Genomic DNA, 23,648 nt, shown 5'->3' with positions numbered 1-23,648 from the left:
TACTAGATTAGAGGACTACTTGTAATATTGATTGGTTAACTTAAGACTTTGATTCACTATATCTTACATGATTGCTGCCAACTGTATCACCACTTTCTAGCTTCTGTGACATTTCAGAAAGTATTCATTTGTGAATACTAAAGGCAAAATATTAAATATCTAATGAGCAAAACCTAGTTTGTGATCTCGCTTTGATAGTTACTAGAGTGAACTTGAGAAGAAATAAACCTTGTAAATTAGACTTCCTTTGGGGAAAGAAATTTAATAATACCATCCATAGTTGTTGAAAAAAAATCAAGACGATATGGCATATAGCACACTCTTTGTAAACTAGTACACAAGTGTTAGGAATTTTGATTATTATTATTCTAATGATAATGACAGTCAGACTACTACTTAGTGAAAACAAAAACTTTTGTAGCATGAATGTATGCTAAGTAAAGTTGCCTTGCATGATTTCTCTAACAAACACAATCAAAGGCTCCAGTGCCACTTAAGAAAAAGTAACCACATCCTCCTCTTTCTCTCCCACTGAGTAGATCTCAAACCTCTGGACATAATGCATGAAGTAGCTATCTTTGGACTCTGAAAAAATATATGGTACAATATACATTAGAAAATGAAATGAGAACTTTAAGTTATAACAAACTGGCAGTGACTGTATTTTTTTCTACTCTCTCATCTTGCACTCAAAGTCAACATGCAACCCACAACTCTTTATTGGATGCACACAGAATGAGTGTCAAAAGGAAGCAATTTTTCTACTTTGAATAATAGGAAAGAGTGCAGTTTAATGGCTAGAAAGAATGAAAGAAACCCCCTAGATTTTGTTCTTATTCTCTTTCACTCCAGCATCCAGGTAACTTTGGGGCAGCAGCAGCAAAATACTAGCAGTGCAATTGAGCAAGGGCCCACAGTTCTGAGAGGATATTTGTTTTCTATGACCAAAAGAACTGTGGTCCTGAGAGTACGGGAAGAATCCATAGATGGAATCCATACACATCATTCCCATATATGTGTAGTATTGTTTCTTGGCCTTAGAGGCAGACAGTACTAGAAATTATGTGACTGAGTGGGGAAACTACCAGTCCAGCTTTATAGCCAGACCCTGGGAACTAAAGTGTCAAAAAAAATCCCTAAGAGGAACGATTTCAGGAAAGAGATAATATAATGCTGTTTATAATACCTGGGCTCCCCCTCAAGTTTCATGCATGTGTTTCTGACCTAAACAGCACATCAAAGGCTTTGAGAGTGATACCAGTGTGCTCATGACCCCCCAGATCTCAGACTAGCTGTCAAATGATATATACATGGTAGAGATGGAAATAATATGGCAAGCACTTAGAAAAAATAAACTGATAGAATGTGGGTGAGAACTTAACTGGGATTTCCAGCTAAAATCAAACATTACGTTGAATAACAGTGGTGAGAGTGGACATCCCTGTCTTGTTCCAGATTTTAGCAGGAAGGCTTTCAGGTTTTCTCCATTGAGTATTATATTTGCTATGGGTTTGTCATAAATGGCTTTGATTATGTTAAGGAATGTTTCCTCTATACCCACTTTGGTAAGAGTTTTGATCATGGAGGGATATTGGACTTTGTCAAATGCTTTTTCTGCATCTATTGAGATGATCGTGTGGTTTTTGACTTTTCCTTTGTTAATGTGGTGTATGATGTTGATTGATTTATGTAAGTTGAACCATCCTTGTGAACCTGGGATGAATCCCACCTGGTCATGGTGTATGTCTTTTTGATATGTTGTTGGATTCGGTTGGTTAAAATTTTGTTGAGAACTTTTCCGTCTAAATTCATCAAAGATATTGGTCGATAGTTTTCTTTTTTGGTGGTATCTTTGGTTTTGGAATTAGGGTGATGGCAGTGTCATTGAATGTCTCTGGGAGAGTTCCTTTTTCTTCAAACTTTTGAAAAAGTTTAAGGAGGATGGGTACAAGTTCCTCTTTGTATGTTTGGTAGAATTCTCCTGTGAAGCCATTTGGTCCTGGATGTTTATTTGTAAGGAGTGTTTTTATGACATATTCAATTTCATTTCTAGTGATTGGTCTGTTCAGTTGATCTATTTTTTTTTTCTTTTTTTTTTTTTTTGTCATTTTGCCTTTTCTAGGGCTGCTCCCGTGGCATATGGAGGTTCCCAGGCTAGGGGTCTAATCGGAGCTATAGCCACCGGCCTACGCCAGAGCCACAACAACGCGGGATCCGAGCCACCTCTGCGACCTACACCAAAGCTCACGGCAACACCGGATCCTTAACCTACTGAGTGAGGCCAGGGATCAAACCCATAACTTCATGGTTCCTAGTCAGATTCGTTAACCACTGAGCCACAACGGGAACTCCATGATCTATTTCTTCTTGATTCAGTTTTGGCAGGCTGTAGGTCTCTAGAAAGATGTCCATTTCTTCTAGGCTGTCGAATTTGTTGGCATATAATTGTTGATAGTATTCTCCTATTGTTTTTTGTATTTCTGTAGTATCTGTTGTGACTTCTCCTTTTTCATTTCTTATTCTGTTTATTTGGATTTTTTCTCTCCTCTTCTTGGTGAGTCTAGCCACAGGTTTGTCTATTTTGTTTATCTTTTCAAATAACCAGTTCTTGGTTTGATTGATCTTGTCTATTGTTTTTTGAATCTCTATTTTATTGATTTCCTCTTTGATCTTTATGATTTCCTTCCTTCCATTGACTTTAGGTTTTGCTTGTTCTTCTTTTTCTAATTTATTTAGGTGGTGGGTTAAGTTGTTGATTTGAGATTTTTCTTCTTTTTTGAGGAAGGCTCTGTGTTGCTATGAACTTCCCTCTGAGTACTGCTTTTGTGGCATCCCATAGATTTTGAGTGGTTGTATCTTCATTACATTTGTCTAGAGGTATTTTTTAATTTCCTTCTTGATTTCCTCATTGATCCATTGGTTTTTTAGTAGCATGTTGTTTAGTCTCCATGTATTAGGTTTTTTCTCACTTCTTTTCCTGTGGTTGATTTCTAGTTTCATGACATTGTGGTCAGAGAAGATACTTGAAATAATTTCTATACTTTTAAATTTGTTAAGCTTAGCTTTGTGCCCCAATATGGGCATATATCTGGACAAAACTCTACTTGAAAAAGACACATGCACCTGCAGGTTCATTGCAGCACTATTCACAATACCCAAGACATGGAATCAACCCAAATGTCCACTGATAGATGATTGGATTGGGAAGACGTGTTATATATACACAATGGAATACTACTTGGCCATAAAAAAGAACAAAATAATGCCATTTGCAACAATATGGATGGAACTAGAGACTCTCATACTGAATGAAGTAAGTCAGAAAGAGAAAGACAAATACCATATGACATCACTTATATCTGGAATCTAATATACAGCACAAATGAACCTTTCCACAGAAAAGCAAATCATGGATTTGGAGAATAGACTTATGGTTGCCAAGGGGGAAGGGGAGGGACTGGGAGGGACTGGGGGCTTGGGGTAAATAGATGCAGAATGTTGCCTTCAGGATGGATTATCAAAGGGATCCTGCTGTGTAGCACTGGAAACTCTGTCTAGTCACTTATGATGGAATATGTAATGTGAGAAAAAAGAATGTATACATGTAAGTGTAACTGGGTCACTATGCTTTACAATAGAAAAAATATATATAAATAAATAATTTAAAAAATAAAAAATAAAATGAAACATTACTTCTAGTAATTAAATGATATCAAAAATGTTTCAACATAATATTTAAATTCAGGATGCAATCCAAACTTAAGTGACAAAGAACTAGGGAAATCTTGGAGTTCCCATCATGATGCAGTGGTTAACGAATCCAACTAGGAACCATGAGGTTGCGGGTACAATCCCTGGCCTTGCTCAGTGGGTTAAGGATCCGGCATTGCCATGAGCTGTGGTGTGGGTCGCAGACGCAGTTCAGATCCCGTGATGCTGTGGCTTTGGCGTAGGCCGGTGGCTGCAGCTCTGATTAGACCCCTAGCCTTGGAACCTCCATAGGCTGCAGGAGTGGCTCAAGAAAAGGCAAAAAGACACAAGGGAAAAAAAAAAAAGAACTGGGGAAATCTTAATAACTCTCAAGGGAAAGAGCAACTGATAGAGGCATACCTTGACATGACCCAGTTGTTGTAGTTAGACAAAGACTTCAAAGCATATCTTATAATCAAGCCCAGGAAGTAAAAAAGAATACTCTTAAAATGAAGAGAGAGAGAAAGTCTCAGGAAATAATTGCTATTATCAAATGTAAATTTTAACTGAAAAATGAAATAACTGAAGTAAAATTTCACTGGATGTGCTCAACAGCAAATGAAGATAATTATAGAGTCATCAAATTTGAACTTGAATAAAGATTAATAGAAATTATCCAAACTAAGTAACAGAGAGGTGAAAATTGTAGAAAAACAAATAATAGAAGCTCAGGGATCTATTTTAGTATGTGATAATACTAAAATTTCTAACATTTTTATAATTGGAGACCCAGAAGGTAATAAAAAAGACTGTGGTACCAAATGAATACATGAAGAATTATTAGCTAAAAACTTCTTACATCTTGGTAATCTTACAGATTAAAGAAACTCAGTAAACTCCAAACCAGATAAAGAAAGCCATACCTAGACACATCATTTTTTAAATCTTGAAAACTAAAGACAAATAAAAAAATCTTGAGAACTCAGAAAAAAACTGTCATACGATGTACACGGTAATAATGATTCAAAGGACAGTAGATTTCTTTACAAAACAGAAAAGGTCAGGAGACAGTGGTAACTATTTTTTAAATACTGACACAAAGAAAGTGTCATTGTACAATTCTGTATTCTGTGAAAATATTCTTCAGTAAAGAAGGTGAAATAAAGATTTTCTCAGATGAAGAAAAGATCAAGTTAATTTGTCTCTAACTTCCTAAAGAAAGTTCTTCTGATGGAAACAAAATGAATCCAGAAGAAAACTTGGAACTATGGAGATACCGCAAAAACAAAAGAAATTATAAGTAAATGGGTAAGTAAGTAAAATAAACTATTTTCTCTTCTTAATTTTGTAAATATATGTGTTATTGTTAGAAGCAAAAAAAATCTAACATCGTCTTTCTTATGAGGACTACTAAAATATAAAAGAGAATAAAGATTCTTCACACTTATATGGTGGTAAGGTTTCTATGTTTCATTTGAAATGGTAAAATATTAATTCTAAGTGAACTGTGACAATCTAGACATGTTTAATTTCTTTAGAAGCCATTAGAAGTATAGTAAAAAGATACAGTCAACATTACAACAGGTAACATGGGGTACTAAAATGGAACACTAAAAATATTCACTTAATATGAAAAGAAAATAGGAAAGGGAGGCAGTGAAACAGAAATGAAGGGGAAGCAAGCAGAAAACAAATAATGCAATAGTATCCCTACATAAAAGTATACCAATAATTACATTAAATTCAAATATATAATTATATCAAAAGACAAAGATTATTAGAATGGGTTAAGACCAACAATACACTGTCTATATGAAACTTATTTTAAGTACAATGATATAGGTAGGTTAAAATTAAAAGAACAGTAAAAGATACACTATACAAACATTGATCCATTTATCATTATGTAGTATTACTCTTTATACCCAGTAATCTTTTTTTCTGAATACTTTCATTCCATATAGAAAACTAACATTTTTGTAGGTATGCTGGCCATAAATCCTTTAACTTGTTGTGAAAGTAAATATCTTGTTTTCAAATTTGAAAGATTTTTTTCGGTATAGAATGCTCAGTTCACTGTTTGTTTTGTTTTGTCTTTGTACTTCAGCATTTTGAATAAATACCACCAATATCATTTGGCTTGTGTAGCTTCTGAGGAGAAATCTGCTATATTCTTATTTCCATTCCCCTGTGCACGACACGTTCTTTTCCTTTCAGGATTTTCTCTTTGTCTTTGGTTTTCAGCAGTCTGATTATGATATGCCTATATGATTGTTTTGTTTTGTGTTTATTCTGTTTGGTGTTCCCTAAGCCTCAACACCTACAAAATACTTCGTAGTAACATCTAGATGAATGTTTAATTGAAGAACTGGTTATTATAATCCAGCCAAGCTGACACATAGAACTATCACAATATCCATTTGATATTTCACTTTATCCAACCTTTCAATTGGAATATTTAGCATATTAATCTTAGTTATTTTAAATTACCAGTCTTACAGTTTCAAAGGTATGTTCTACCTGAGTTTAATTCTGTTGCTTTCTTTCTTGTTTGACAGCATGTTGTTTTCAACTTTCTTTTTTTGTATAACTTTAAATTTTTTTTTTGTAGTTGGATATTTTGTGCAGGGTCCTAGAGACTAAAGTGGGTTGAAATAAATAGTTTTATTTTTACTTATTGGATTGTAAAGAAGCTTACTTTCTCTCTGCTAATCTATTTTGTTGAATTTGAATCAATCTAGTCAGGAGTTATGTGTTTGAGATTTGTAATTACTATGGTTTCCTTCAGTGTAGTACAGGGTTAAAATTCTATCCTATTCTTAGGGTAGGAGTTGGTATGCCAGTGGTTTATTTTAGTATCTGCTCATCCTCATCTCTAGGTATTCCTTTCCTTTTGTACTGTGTGCCTCAGCCAAAAAAAAAAAAAAAAAAAAAGATGTTCTCTACATGTTCTTGGCTTTGCATAGCAGAAAACTGCTGTGTCTTGTCACTTGACACTTGTTAGCCTGGTAGTGGGGTATAGGATAGAGGTGTTTACACCAACTTTGATTTAGCCTAAGTCTCAGGAGAGCAAGGGACTCCTGACTCCAGGGGTGGTTCATTCTCAGTGGTTCTGTCCCACCTTCAGCTATAGTAGATTTCCACTGATTTTGGACCAGCAAGTATTCCTACCCTGCCCACAGGATACAGGGTCTTATTTTGTTCCTTTTAATCAATAGCTGTTTTCATTAGCTCAGTAAGTATGAAAGGTTTTTTTATTGCTTGGATTGTTTGGTTTTTGCCTTCCTTGAAGAGTTAAAACTCTTGTTCTACAGAAGAGGAAAGGCAGAAGAATCTGGGTAGAATTTTGGGCCTTCTCTGAATGGTTGCTCTTCCTCTCCCAGTCTGTACCATGAAGAAGGCTATCTCAGGACTTCTGACAAACTTTTTTATATGATCACCCCGTGAGGAGAATTGCTTGCTAGTGATTCTGCAAATATTAAATTTTCATAAAGTCTGTATACCCAAGATATTCTATATTACCTACCAGCACATACATAGCTTCTATCAATTTATTAAAAATTTTAGGTGGATTGTACTGATGGACCCAAAAGCACCTGACTCAGGGAAGGAAGTGTTCCTCTGCTGTCTCTCCTTGAAAGTCTTTGTACTTCCTAAGATTTCAATTTAGTTCAGAGCCTGTAACCTCAGTTCTCCATCAGGATCAAGGAAATAGCACATTTGCAAGTCATCTGGAATTTTTTGCCATCTTTGTTGTCATTGTTGTTCTTGCTTTAGTGTGGGAGTGATGCTCCTGCTAGTTTTCTACATTCTAAATAGAAGCTCTAGTTTTTTAATACAAAATTTGGCTAAGGAAGCCTTGGATTTCCTTCTCTGATTTTATGGGGGAGATGTTCATTAAAATACAATCATATTAATTTTAAAATAATTGAGCATGTCTAAAAATTGAGATGCATTCTCTGAAAAAGAAAAATATTTTAGGAGTTCCTGTCATGGATCTGTGGTAATGAACCTGACTAGTATCCATGATGATGTGGGTTTGATCCCTGGCCTCCATCAATGGGTTAAGGATCCAGTGTTTCCGTGAGCTGTGGTGTAGGCCACAGACACAGCTTGGATCCAGTATTGCTGTGGCTAGGATGTAAGCTAGTAGCTACAGCTCTGATTCTACCCCTGGTCTGGGAACTTCCACACGCTGTGGGTGCAAACCTAAAAAGACACAAAAAAGGAAGGAAGGAAGGAAGGAAGGAAGGAAGGAAGGAAGGAAGGAAGGAAGGAAGGAAGGAAGGAAAGAGAAAGAAAGAAAGAAAGAAAGAAAGAAAGAAAGAAAGAAAGAAAGAAAGAAAGAAGGAAGGAAGGAAGGAAGGAAGGAAGGAAGGAAGGAAGGAAAGAAGGAAGGAAGGAAAGAAGGAAGGAAGGAAAAGAGAGAGGGAGGGAGGGAGGAAGGAATTGTAATAAAGGATCCTGACTTGCAAGTTTGGTATTCTGAAAGAGGCTGAGGAAATGATGCTTAGGCAACATATAATTGGATTGAAATTATTTGCCAGCTCATATAATACAAATTCCATTTTTTAATGTTTAACTATTAACAGCTTTTAAACATTAACCCTCCTTCTTACCCTCTGCCCCACAATTCTGGAAGGTGATAAATCCTTTGGTATTGGAGGGAGATTCAAACGATGCAAGCCCCTTGTCAAACTGCCTAGGAACCCTCCCCCTGGTCCCACACAATAATCCCAGTAAAAACCTCTAGCCAGTCTCCTTTCTTTTTCCTCTCAAGCCATTTTTGGACTTCCCTGGGAGACCTACCATATTCTTCCCAGAAAAGTCTCAACTGTGTACTTATACTTACTTGTGTGTGCAGGGTATCATCCATCTCAACATCGAAACAAATTTGGAGTGTGTGTCCATCTTGATTCTGCAGTGTAGTCACAACAGATAATTTTCATATCTATTTATGCCTGCACTGTTGACAGGAGTCTTGGAATATTTCAAGTAAATAATACTACAGGTATGCAAATATTCTTGTTTAGACTACAAACATGTAGAAGTATTTATATAAAGAAACTGAAGTGACTTAAATGCAGTTGATTTAAAATATTATATTAGTTTCAGGTGTACAATATAAAGATTCAATATTTCTATAGATTGTACTCATTTTAAAGTTATTATAAAATACTGGTTATATTCCCCATGCTGTACAATATATCCTGGTAGTTTATGTATTTTATACATAGTAATTTATACTTCTTAATTCTTTACCACATCTTGTCCCATTTTCACACTGGTAACCACTAGTTTGTTCTCTACATCTGTGAGTCTATTTCTGTCTTGTTACATCAATTAATTTATTTTCCAGATACCACATATAAAGGAAAGCATGCAGTATTTGGTATTCTCTGTCTGATTTATATCATCAAGCATAATACCCTACAGGTCCATCCATACTGTTGCAAGTAGCAAAATTCTGCTCCAATATGTGTGTGGGGGGTGTGTGTACATGTGTGTGCATGCATGCATGTGTGTGTATTTATCACATCTTCTTTATCCATCAATGTGTTGATGGACAGTTGAGGTGCGTCTACATCTTGGTGATCGTAAATAATACTGCTATGAATACTGGGGTGCATGTACCTTTTTGAATTAGTATTTTTGTTTTCTTTGGATAAATACCCATGAGTGGAATTTCTGTAATATAGGGTAGTTTTATTTTTAATATTTTGAGGAATCTCCAAACTGTTTTCTGTAGTGACAATACCAATTTACATTCTCACTAAAAGTGCACAGGGGTGTGCTTGTTTATAAACAGATATAGGTTTAAAATTGTTTGGATCTACTTTATCCAAAAGTGAAACTGCTGGATCATGTGGTAGTTCTATCTCCAATTTTTTGAGGAACTTCTGCACTGTTTTCCATTACAACGTTTTCCATTGGGAGTGCACCAATTTATACTCCCACCAACAGTGTACTAGGATTCTCTTTTCTACACATCCTCACCACATGTGTTATTTGTGTTCTTTTTGATGATAGCCATTCTGACAGGGGTGAGGTGATATCTCATTGAGGTTTTGGTTTGCATTTCTCTGATGATAAGTGATGTTAACCATCTCTTCACATGCTTGCTGACTATCTATATGTCTTCTTTGGAAAAAATGTCTGCTTAGGTCTTTTGTCCATTTTTTGAATAGAGTTGTTTCTTTTTATATTGAGTTGTATGAGCTCTTTATATATATTTGATATTAACCCCTTATCAGTCATATAATTTGCAAATATCTTCTCCCATTCAGTACATTGTTTTTTCTTTTGTCAATGATTTCTTCTTTTGTGTAAAAGATCTTAGGTTTAATTGGATTCTGTTTGTTTATTTTTTGCTTTTGTTTCCTTTACCTTAAGAGACAGATCCACAAAAATGTTGCTAAGATTTAGGTTAAACAGGGTTCTGCCTATATTTTCTTCTAGGAATTCTATGGTTTCTGATCTTACATTTAGGTCTTTAATCCATTTTGAGTTTATTTTTGTATATGGTGTGAGATAATGCTCTGATTTCATTCTTTTACATGTAGCTGTCCAGCACCACTCACTGAAGATACTCTCTTTTCCCCACTGCATATTCTTGCATCCTTTATTGTAGATTACTTGACCATAAGTTCACTCTCATTCTTGAAAATTTCTGATCTGGAGACTCAGAAACAATTTAAGGGGAGCCACATCAGCCTTATTTTTAACTATGAGAATCTAAGGCAATATGATCATGTACTTGATGGATCAGCCCTGAGTCTCAGGAGGAAATTGATGGAACATTAAAATTATGACAGTATAAGGGGAGCTTAATAGAGGGTATATTTGCCAAGCATAGGCAATAGGTAAAGAAAAAAGAAGAGGCTACTATTTGGGCCAGTAGGCTAGTAACTGTAGAGGCCAGTGTCTCTCCCTAAACCTGAAGGGTAAAGGGAAAGAGGGTAACAACAATATAAGAAGAGAGGTGGGTGGGTGTACAGGGCATGAGGTTGAGGTTTTCTGCTGAGGACACATAACCAATACAAGGTGACCATGTAGGGAAAAAGTCAAGAGAAAAAAATCTATTGATATCACACTTTCCCTCTTATCTCCTACATATATCCTCCTATTATTCTCCTTGTCATCTGGAAGCCTGAGGGCAAAAACAAAACTTTTCATGCCATCCATACAAGTCAGCACTGAGCTGAGTGAAGATGAAGAGAATGGAGATCTGAAAGTGCAAAAGAAAGATATCCAGAATACTGGATCTTCCTTATGCTTAAAGTAATATTATAAATCTACTCTAAAAATGCTTGTTATTCTTCCTTTTAGTAGATCAACATATCCTTTGCTTTTCCTATAGACCAAAGGATTAATAATAGCTTTCATATCCCTGACAACTTTGTAAAGTTTCCTTTAGTAATTAATCCTTAACATATTCAGGTGTATCAAGTATCCAGTCTCTTTAGCTGATGTTGTGCTATTGTCATTGCTGTTGTTGTCCTGTGTGTGTGTGCTTAAGGTTAATCCTCCTCCTCCAGGGTATGAAGTGAATGACAATAACTCTGGAGATTATCCCATATCATCCTAAGACATGTTATTTTTTCCTTCGATTTTGAACTTTGGATAGTCATATGCATACTATGCTGTAAATGATAAAAGTGCTTTTCAATATATCCCATGTCTAAACCAAGAGCAACTTCATCATTTCCATAATTATCGTACAATATTAAAACACTAGGACACACACCTGACATAATTCTAAACACAGTTGTCATTTTTTCCCTTTGCTAGTCAAAGTTGATTATTTTATATTAAAAACTTTAAAACACTTTTAAATGAGCATAGGCTAAACTAGAAATCTGTATCCAAAGGCTATGAAGAGAACATGATTGATTGTGTTCATTATTTTCCCTTAGAATCAAAGATTCGTTTTTACTAAACAGCTTCACGAATATTTTCAGGGGTAAGGCATGGCAGGCTTAGCTTTACTTATCTTTCTCATCTTTGGAATCTAATCCAGATTCTGTTCAGATGTAAAATCAGTGTTTTATATTCTGATATTCTCTGGTGTATAATAGTGTGTCCTGGCAAATGAAGGTTCTGCTCAACTGCTGGCAGAAAAAGTTCTTTTTTTCCTATCTCACCCATCTTAATGAGCTGATGTTACAGTGCAAATATGTGTTAAACAACAGAAAATGGGGACATTTCAAGTGGTCACATTTCATAAGTAGTTATAACAATTAAAATAATTTATATCAGTGTAAAATGCTGGTGAATATAAAACAGATTTTTTGGGGGAAAGAAAACATATGCCTGGACAAAGTTATATTTCCTTTCCAAAAATCTGGGTTTTTTTTTTTTATAGTTGTTGAGCTAGATATTCAGCTGATCAACAAAAATACCTACATTAGGAAGAATAACGATTGGAAATTCAGATTCCAGGATATAAGTACCCAATTTCATGAACCTTATAATCTAAAAATAAATAAGGGCATTTATGAGTACTTGAGAGAGAAGTGCCTGGGAAGTAACAGAGTAATTACAGATTATAATGGCACTGAAAAAAATGGTAGTATATTTTTCAGTAAACTCACTAGTTTCCTATTATATATATTTATCCATCACAAGCTAAATGTAGGTTAAATTACTTATTAATGTGGTCTTTAGCCACTAAATATAAAACTTCTAATAGTGACAAAGAAATATATACTTTTATTAGTCTTTTATCAGGATGACTGAAAAAAATGAATGATTATGAAAAATTTTACACAATTTAAAAATTTCTAGGAACTAAAGTTGTTCTGATTTGTATAAAAGTGGCACAAAGTCTTGATTTCCTCAGCTCTGGGTTAGTATAAGTGGTTTTTAAAAAGATTTTTTTAACCAGTGGTGCCTTAATTGAATGCTTAGGCCCAGGTGAGAGTGAAGCTAAGAGAGAATGGCTTACAGAATGGAATTCTTAAAATCATGGAGACAAATGATCACCTCAAGTCATGGAGATATAAGCCAAAGCCTCTCAGGAGATTTTTGGCAAGCCTGACATATACATTCTTATACCCTTCAACATATGCCTCCTGCAATACAGTTCACCCCTAATGGTGACAGTGATCATATCTATCAACACAGCATGTTATGAGAAAGGACTTCATTAACAGAGCTATGCAGCAGTTTTATTTTTAAACACTAATTACATTACTTTTACAGTTGGGGCTAGAGTGGGTTATTTATCCCCCTCTCCGAATGCATGGATCTCCACACAAGAATTTCTTTCACAGGGCACGATAAAAACATAAACAAGTTATAACACTTCTCCCATTCTTTCTGAGAAAAATAGAGCTTTCCCAGTTATACAGGGAAGTTAGAAGTGATGATTTTCTAACCATTGCAGGAAGGTATTTTGCATTATGAAAGCAGCAGAGATGGGATGGATACCCAGAGATTTGGACTGTAAATTACTGAGCCAGAGAAGGAAGAGACTTTTCAGCAATGTGTCCTATGCAACTGCAGCAATCTTGCCTATACCAGTCAAATAAGTGGCCTAGACTGTCTTAGGTTCATGCCACCTTGCCCCACCTTCTTGCAGGGTCAGCTAAATAAAATGTGACTCATCATTAACACACAGGCATGAAGGACCAAATTGCATTAAATGACTATGGCAGGCAGAAAAACAAATCACTATCCTCTGCCAAAGATATTTATACACAGGGATCTTCAGAATCTGTGACTATATGACTTAATATAGCAAAAGGGCCACAAATGACTTAGGCTTTTGAGATGGGGGGGGGGGAAACAATTATCCTGGATTATCCAGGGAGACCCACTGGTAATTACAAGGGTCCTTATAGGAGGGAGGTAGAAAGGTCAAAGTGGTTGGATAAAGGAAACAGAACCTGAGGTAATTTCATTGCTGGAAGGAGGCAAGGACCTAAAAAATGAGGGAAGATTATAGAAGCTCAAAAAGAAAAGGAAATGGGTTTCCAACAGAGTCCCCAAAAGGAAAGCAACTCAACTGACACCCTGATTTTAGATTTCTGATGTCTAGATTTGAAATAAAATAAATTTGTGTTTTCTTCATGCCACTTGGTAATTTGTTACAGCAGCAACAGGAAAATAATGCAGATTTTGGTACCTGGAAGTGGAGTGCCACTAACAAATACCTAACATTGTGGAAGTGGCTTTAGCATTGGATAGTGGTAGGTTAAGTTGTGGATTTGAGATTTTTCTTCTTTTTTGAGGAAGACCTGTATTGCTATGAACTTCCCTCTGAGTACTGCTTTTGTGGCATCCCATGGATTTTGAGTGGTTGTGTCTTCATTATCATTTGTCTAAAGGTATTTTTTAATTTCCTTCTTGATTTCCTTATTGACCCACTGTTTTTTTACTAGCATATTGTTTAGTTTCCATGTATTAGGTTTTTTCTCACTTCTTTTCCTGTGGTTGATTTCTAGTTTCATGCCATTGCGGTCAGAGAAAATACTTGAAATAATTTCTTTACTTTTAAATTTGTTGAGGTTAGCTTTGTGCCCCCATATGTGATCAATTCTTGAGAATTTTCTCTGTGCACTTGAGAAGAATGTGTATTCTGATTTTTTTGGATGTAATGTCCTGAAAATGTCAATTAAGTCTAACTTTTCTATTGTTTCCTTTAGGATTTCTGTTGCTTTATTGATTTTCTGTCTAGAGGATCTGTTCATGGATGCGAATAGGGTGTTAAAGTCTCCTACTATGACTGTATTCCCATCAATTTCTCTTATGTCTGTTAGTATTTGTTGTAGGTATCTGGGTGCTCCTATATTAGGGGCATATATATTGATGATTATAATATCCTCTTCCTTTTTTTTTTTTTTTTTTTTTTTTTTGTCTTTTTTGCTATTTCTTTGGGCCTCTCCCACGGCATATGGAGGTTCGCAGGCTAGGGGTCTAATCGGAGCTGTAGCCCCCCCGCCTATGCCAGAGCCACAGCAATGCAGGATCCGAGCCGTGTCTGCAACCTACACCACAGCTCACGGCAACGCCAGATCCTTAACCCACTGAGCAAGGGCAGGACCGAACCCACAACCTCATGGTTCCTAGTCGGATTCGTTAACCACTGCGCCACGACGGGAACTCTTTTTTTTTTTTTTTTTTTAATAATATCCTCTTCTTGAATGGATCCTTTAACCATTAAATGGTGTCCTTCTTTGGCTTTCTTTATGGCCTTCATTGTGGACAGAGGCTAAAATAATAAGAGCATGATACAAAAAACGAAGAAACAAAACAAAATATACAAAAAAAAAAAACTTTGGATTGCCTTAACCAGACTGTCCGTAGATATATGCACATTAACAATTCTGCTAGGGTGGACTTAGAAGGAAGAATTACCTAGCAGGTAACCGAATGAACATGCCTGGGTATGGAAAACAGGCAGAAGTAGAAGCACAGAGAAATGCAGATAGCATGTCCCAAATAGGTGGAACAGCTACTTAGGAATTCTGGGTGGCTTTTTCCCTAAAGGAATGCAGTCTTATAATTTTTTAAGATGTCTTAAGATAAAATGGAAATATCCTGATTTTTAAATGTTCATCACTAATTTTAAAATGTTTAACACTGTCAAGCCCAACAAAATATATATGTTGTCCTGATTTGACCAGAAGGCTGACATTGCTTTATATGAAGTTTAGAATAATGAGATTGTTATCAAATACACATATAAGGTTTTTCTTTTATTTGAAAACCCTATGATCTAGTGCTATTGCTGCATCATTTGGTGAACACTGTGTTAAAATTTGAGATTAAGATAACGGGTGATTTGAATGCATTGATTGTGTTGATTATCAACAGTAAGAGTTCACTGATTAGAACAGAAAAATATAAAAAGGAAATAATGTTTCTAAAGACTCATCTTGTGCTAATTACTGCGTTTGGTAGTTTATATATGATTTTTTATTTAATCTTCTCAAAACTATGTTGCACTATTAGCTGCATTAATGGTTGAGAAAACTGAAATATAGTATCTCTTGTTAAATATTAAACACGTTAGTCATAAACCAAGTTTCTCTGCCTCTAAATTCATTGTCTTTTCAAACACTGACCATCACCTCAACACTTAATACAAACTATATTCTTAAGTGATTAAAAAAAAAAACTCCATGTGGTTTGTATGTAGAGAATAAGCCTGGGGTAAAACTTGGGCCTTGAATGTGGTAAGAATAGTTAATGGGCATAGATAAACAGCGTGATTACTAGATCAAAGGTCACTAAGGTGAACTATCTAGTTCCTCTTTGGGCAGAGAATGTGCTGATGAGGAGCTGTGATAAAGCTAATGAAACTTGGCGACATTGCTGTTGATGTAAAGGAGAAGGAAATGTATTGGGAAAATGTGGCATTATGCACTTCAATCTCGGGACTTCTCTGGTGTGTGGGGAATAATCTTGGGATTTGGAGGATGAAGAATCATGTTCAAAGAATCATTCCCGCCTTACTTAAGAGTATATTGTCCCGAGCCTTAGGTTTCCTCTTCCACGTAATGAGAATGATACTCATTTCATAGGACTGCTGTAAGGATGTTTTAATGCTATTTAAGTGTAATGGCTTATAAATGTTATTTCTTGCTGCCTATGTATATACAATTGCATGACTGTCAAATTAAGTTAAACAATTTATTTTTGCTTAAGATGGTTTCATTTTTCCTCTACTACATTTGATAAAGACCAAAATACAGAAGCAATAACAAACCCACAAAAGATACTCCTATTGCTGAATTAATTCATTAAGAAAGAGCCAGAATGAGCTATAGTACACTATCCCAGGACCACAAGGGTTGTGTTAACAGTGAGAATCTAAAGATGTGACTTAAGACTTAATTTAAATGACTCCATTGTACATTTCCATTAGATAAGACTCTCCTTGAATACTCACAGATAAAATTATGTCCATTACAATTGAAAATCAGACTCTACTAGTCTCACACTAGTATGCAAGGTGGTGGGGTAGGGAGAAGAAGGGGAGAGAATGCGTGCGTGCATGTGTGTGTGTGTGTGTGTGTGTGTGTGTGTGAGAGATAATTAGCCTCATTATCTAATTTTTTGAAGCCTTAAAATTCAGAATAAGCTTGAAAGGACCTGACTCTATCACTTAAAAAACCCTTTTCCCTATTCTTCAAAAGACACCAGGATTTGCTACCCATGGTAAAAGTTCAGATGAGAAAGCTTCACTAATAACATTAGAGCCAGAAAGAATTTTCCCCTCTACTGGAAAGAATCCTATAGTGAAAGGAACTCGAGAGAGTTAATATTGTTCAAAGGCTCAAACCTTATAACCTTTTAGGATGAATATCTCTGAAATATCAAAATATTGTTTGTTTCCTAGAATAACTGAAGATATTTTTAAAGCAATCCCAACCAGCTAAAACGGCTTTTTTCTTTCCAAAGATTCCAAAATATATGTTTATCATTACTCTCACATGCACTTACTTATTATTTACAAAGACTGACTATTAGATACATTGAAGTATTTTTAAAAGATTATTTAGAGAAGGAAAATTTCCATAGGATGAATTTAAATCACTACGCAAGAAATGTTTTACATTTGAAAAAGAAATATCATAATTAGGTCACCTGAGGAAAGAGTGTTTGAAAATGAATGTCTATTATAAAGATTTAGCATTTGCAATTGTGTTCAGAACTCCACACATAATGGTTCCCAAAATGATATTTTTTTAAATTGTAACTTGCTCTTAGACTATTAAGTGTAAAGCTACCTTCCCAGGCATTCAACCTAGGCAGTCACAAAACATCTATGCTTAGAAGGGCCTTGCTGCTGTCTTAAAATTCTTCACAATTTTTGTACAAAAAGCATCATGTTTTCATTTCACACTGGGCCTCACAAGTTAATTTACCTGATCCTGATTTTTGAGTAAGTTATTGTTGATTCCCCTTCAGCCAACAATACAGTGGTCTCTGTTTCTTACATTAATGGAGCCAATACTAGTCAAAGAAAAAAACATTCCCCAAACTACAACCTAACACTGCTTCTGAAAATATTTAGAGATTTAAAATATCTCTTTTAATTTCCTGCTAATACTGAAGTAGAAGTAATCTGGTGAATTCCTTCCACCATTGTTGGTATACCATCAAATCTTATTTTAAATTGAGAGATAGTATGATGATCAAAGAACAAAAGAGGCTGTTAAAAATTATTGAGTTCTTTACCATATAAGTACATAAATTTAAATTTTTATGTATACCTCTTATTATATAACCAGATTTTATTGTGAATTTTCTATGCATATCAGAGTCACCAAAGGTGTTTATTAATAATGCAGAAATCTGGGGTTTGTGTCCTGAATTTTAAATTTAAGAGCTTTGGGATGGTGAGGACAGTACTCTATGTTTTTAGTAAGTATCCCTTAGTAAATTCAACCCTGGATGAAGTCCATCATTTTTCATTCTGCTTTGTTTAGTTAATGATAAAACAGTCTTTCTGTATATTAAAATAGCATTCTAAATTGTTTTAAAGACATTATATTATTCCATCATGTGGCAATGCTATAATTTCTTGTTTTTATTGTATACAGTGGGTGTAACTGGATTAAAAATATCAATTCAAATCCATTGTAAACTATGAGATAGTACAGTGAAATAGCTAAATAAAGAATAAATATGTAGGAGTTAGTGTTCTTCATTTAGATATCTAATAATCTGTTAATGGGTAAAATGGAGTTAAAAGCAATAAATATATAAATTGCATAGGAATGAACTTAAATTATTTGTCAAACATATGAGAAAATGTTCAAAATCAAAAATATACCAAATATTACTGAGAGATATAAAACAATATTAGCATAATTGAAGAGATTTAACACATTCTTTGATAATAATAGTAAATATTTTAAAAATGTCAATTCAGACAATCCACTGAAGAAAACATATGGTACATCATTATCATAAACATGCTGATAAAATATGATGTGAAGTTACTTACCTCTGCAGTATTATTCTCCCAATACAAAACTACAGTATAATCATGAAGAAATATTGATTGAAGACAGTTTATAACATACCAGAGGAATTGAGTATGTCCTGTGTGACTCCACTGGTAGAAGGCTGTTGTGAGTCTGTGATAGGATTCCTCTGTATTTCACCCCAAACACATTTTTCCTCTGCTGATTTTGCTTTATATCCTTTTGCTGTAATAAATCTTAACTGTGGGTACAAAAAAAAAAAGAAAAAAAAACTGTCAAGGTCATGAAAAGAAAGGAAAGACTAAGAATTCTGAATTTGAACTCTGAATTCTCTTTTATGTTTCACTGATTTACGTCTTTACACCAATACTCTCTTGTATAGTTTAGCTCTATAAAAAGACTTGAGGAGTTCTCTTGTGGTGCAGTGGTTTAAGGATCCAGCACTGTCACTGGAGTGGCTTGGGTGGCTGCTGTGGCATGGGTTCTATCCCTGACCCAGGAACTTCAATATGCCATGGGTGCAGCCAAAAAAAAAAAAAAAAAAAAAAAAAAAGAGTTAAACAATGAGTCCTTGAACTTTACTGTCCTATTCAAAGTTGTTTCAGCTATACTTTTTCATTTCCACAAAAATTATGAATCAGCTTGTCAATTTCTCTAGCACAGCCTGTTGATATTTGGATTGGGACTGCATTTGAATCTATGCAACTTAATATATTGAAGTTTCTGAGTAACTGACATGACATAAAACTCAAGTTATTTAGATCGTCTTTAATTTCAATGAACAACGTTTTATGATTTTAGTGTATGTCTTTACATCCTTTTTTTCAAATATATCCCATATATCCCATTTTCTCTATTTTCCAAGCCTGTTGCTCTACAAACACCCTTGAAAAGATAATCCAGAACAAAAGGATTATCAATGCTTGGCTTGTAAGACATGCAGAAATAGAAGAGACTGATGGACAATTTTCTTTCAACTTGTATTCATATTTTATTGAGTTTTTACCATGAATGAATATTGTAGTTTATCAAATGCTTTTGAATTATCTTTTAATCATATTGATTTTAACTTCATTCTACTAATTCAGCATATTTTGTTAATTGATTTTCAGATGTTAAACAAATAAAAACTTGCTTTCCTGGGATAAGCCACACTTGATCATGACGAATAAGTTTTTTACATGTGGACTGATTTAGTTTGCCAATATTTTTCTTGAAAAAAATTTGCTTCAGTGTTGATGAGGCACACAGGATATCTTTTTATATTCCTGCAAAATATTGCTAATTTTATTAGATTAGTACTTGTCTCATAAGTTAAAAAATGGTCCCATCTCGTCTAATTTGAAAGAAGTTTTGCATAAGACAGGTGTTATTACTTGTATTTTGACGGAACTCACCAATGAAGTCATTTGGCCTAGGCATTTTTCAGGGCATGTTTATAATAAAGATTCAATGAGTTTGCTCGATAGAAGTCTATTCAATTTTTCTATTTTTAAAAATTAATTTGTCTTTTTCCCACTTTATATTCTTGCCTCCTTTGTCAAAGATTAATTGACCATAGGTGTCAGGGTTTATTTCTGGATTCTCTATTCTGTTTCATTGGTCTGTATGTCTGTTTTGGTACCAGTACCATACTGTCTTGATGACTGTGGCTTTGTAATAATGCCTGAAGTCTGGGAGAGTTATGCCTCCTGCTTGGTTTTTGTTCCTCAGGATTGCTTTGGCAACTCTGGGTTGTGGTTCCACATAAATTTTTGGATTGTCTGTTCCAGTTCTATGAAAAATGTCATGGGTAATTTGATAGGGATTGCATTGAATCTGTAGATCACTTTGGGTAGTATGGCCACTTTTACAATATTAATTTTTCTTTAATTTCCCAGATTAATGTTTTATGGCTCTTGGCATATAAGTCTTTTACCTCCTTGGTCAGGTGTATTCCCAGGTATTTGATTTTTTGGGGTGTAATTTTAAAAGTTATTGTATTTTTGTATTCCTTTTCTAATATTTCATTGTTAGTATTCAAAAATGCAACTGATTTCTGAATGTTAATCTTATATCCTGCTACTTTGCTGAATTTGTTGATCAGTTCAAACAGTTTTTGGGTTGAGTCCTTAGAGTTTTCTATATATAGTATCATGTCATCTGCATACAATGACAGTTTTACCTCTTCTCTTCCTATTTGGATGCCTTTAATTTCTTTTGTTTGTCTGACTGCTGTGGCTAGGACTTCCAGTACTATGTTGAATAACAGTGATGAGAGTGGGCATCCTTGTCTTGTTGCAGATTTTAGAGGTAAGGCTTTGAGCTTTTCTCCACTGAGTATTATATTTGCTGTGGGTGCCAAGGGGGAGGCAAGGGAGTGGGGTGGATTGGGAGCTTGGAGTTAAGAGATGCAAACTATTGCCTTTGGAATGGATTAGCAATGAGATCCTGCTGTGTAGCACTGGGAACTATGTCTAGTCACTTATGATGGAGCATGATAATGTGAGAAAATAGAATGTGTACATGTATGTATAATTGGGTCATGATGCTGTACAGTAGAAAAAAAATTTATTGGGGAAATAATGATTAAAAATAATACAATAAAATAAATAAAAAATAGAATAAATTTTAAAAAAATTAAAAAATTAATTTGGATAATGTGTCTTTATTAGGAATTTATTGCGTCTACATTATGTAGTATGTTGGCATGAAGTGGTTTATAACATTCCCTTCAAATCTTTCAATTTTGACAGATTTACAGAGATGTCCTTTCCCTCTTTCACTTTTGATGATATTTAGGGCAGTCCCACTTTTTTTTTCTTTGTCTAACTAAAGTATTATTAATTTAATTTAAAAATTTAACTTGTTTTTATTGATTTTTTTATAGAAATAACTTTGCTTTCACTTAATTTTTAAAAACTTTTTGTTTTCTATTTCATTGCTTTATTTACTGATCTTTATTATTTCCCTTTTTCCCTTGAATTTGATTTGTATTTATTTTTGTAGTGTCCAAAAGTGGAAACCTAAGTTAATAACTTTGTCCTTGTCCCTGATTTGTCTAAATGTAGTTTTCTTTATATTTTCCCCCTAGAGATTCTTTTAGGATCTGGAATTGATAGGTTAGTTTTTTAAAATTCAATTTTGGAAGTTTCAGTCATTTTTTTTTTCTTTAAAGGGTTTTCCAGCACCATTTAATTACTTAATTCATGCTGGAGTCCTTTTATGTACTTCAGGATGCATATGACAAGTTTCTGAGATTCTATTCATTCGCTTTCATTTGCTTTTCTGAATTTTCTGGACTGGAAACTTCCCAGTATCCTATCTTGAAATTCACTGGTTATTTCTTACGACATCTAAAACCTTCCATTGAGTCCATTTACTACATGTTTCATTTTGATCATTTTAATTTTTTACTCTAGAATTTCCATGTGATTCTTTTTATAGTTTCTATTTTCCTATTAAGAAAATATTGAGGCGTTCCCGTCGGGGCGCAGTGGTTAACAAATCCGACTAGAAACCATGAGGTTGCGGGTTCGGTCCCTGCCCTTGCTCAGTGGGTTAACGATCTGGCGTTGCCGTGAGCTGTGGTGTAGGTTGCAGACACGGCTGGTATCTCACGTTGCTGTGGCTCTGGTGTAGGACGGTGGCTATAGCTCCGATTAGACCCCTAGCCTGGGAACCTCCATATGCAGCGGGAGTGGCCCAAGAAATGGCAAAAAGACAAAAAGAAAAAGAAAATATTGAGTCATTTTCATATATTATCCTTTATCTCAGTTTCTATTAACATTTTTTCATGAGTATGAGCCACACTTTATTTCTTTGCATATCTAATATTTTATTGTGCTTGTTGAAAACTAGACATTTTAGAGAATATTATATTACAATCACACTGAATTGTGTGTTTTTTTTTCTGAAGACTGTTGGTTTCGTTTTAGTAATGGCCTTAACTTAAAACTGCAGAAGCTATCTCCCAATTCTTTGCAATCACTAATGTCCTTGCTCAGTTACCTTAAAAAATATTCTTATTTTTACCTTTTAATCAGGCCTCCTAGGAGTCAACCATGTGTCTGCAGAGCTTAGTGATCAGCCAATGATTTTGGCAAAGATCGTACTCAGCTGGCTGTAAACCCATAAGAATTACTTACTCTGCCAAATCATCTATGTATGAGTTGGGGGTGCAGTCAGAGTTGCAGCCCCTTCCTGTCTCCTTAGGCTTTCACTTTCCACTGCCATCACTGGGTTCTTTCTTGGGCATGCAGTTTTCTAGTAAGTCTGGGATGTGTAGTGAGCTTACTGCCTATGGTGCTTTCATTTCTAGAATATCAATCTCTCTCTCCCTTTCTCTCTCTCTCTCTCTCTCTCTCTCTCTAATATATATATATATATATATATATATATATATATATATATATATTCTTTTTTATCATTTATGTATATATATGTTTTTTCTACTGTACAGCATGGTGACCCAGTTACACATACATGTATACATTCTTTTTTCTCACATTACATATTCCATCATAAGTGACTAGACAGAATTCCCAGTGCTACACAGCAGGATCCCTTTGATAATCCAGCCTGAAGGCAACATTCTGCATCTATTTACCCCAAGCCCCCAGTCCCTCCCAGCCCCTCCCCTTCCCCCTTGGCAACCACAAGTCTATTCTCCAAATCCATGATTTGCTTTTCTGTGGAAAGGTTCATTTGTGCTGTATATTAGATTCCAGATATAAGTGATGTCATATGGTATTTGTCTTTCTCTTTATGACTTACTTCACTCAATATGAGAGTCTCTAGTTCCATCCATATTGTTGCAAATGGCATTATTTTGTTCTTTTTTATGGCCAAGTAGTATTCCATTGTGTATATATAACACATCTTCCCAATCCAGTTATATATCAGTGGACATTTGGGTTGATTCCATGTCTTGGCTTTTGTGAATAGTGCTGCAATGAATATGTGGTTGCAAGTGTCTTTTTCAAGTAGGGTTTTGTCCAGATATATGCCCAAGAGTGGGATTGCTGGGTCATATGG

Source organism: Sus scrofa, chromosome 1 (genome assembly GCF_000003025.6).
Source record: "Sus scrofa isolate TJ Tabasco breed Duroc chromosome 1, Sscrofa11.1, whole genome shotgun sequence".
Classification (NCBI taxonomy): Eukaryota; Metazoa; Chordata; class Mammalia; order Artiodactyla; family Suidae; genus Sus; species Sus scrofa.
This window is presented reverse-complemented; position numbering follows the sequence as displayed.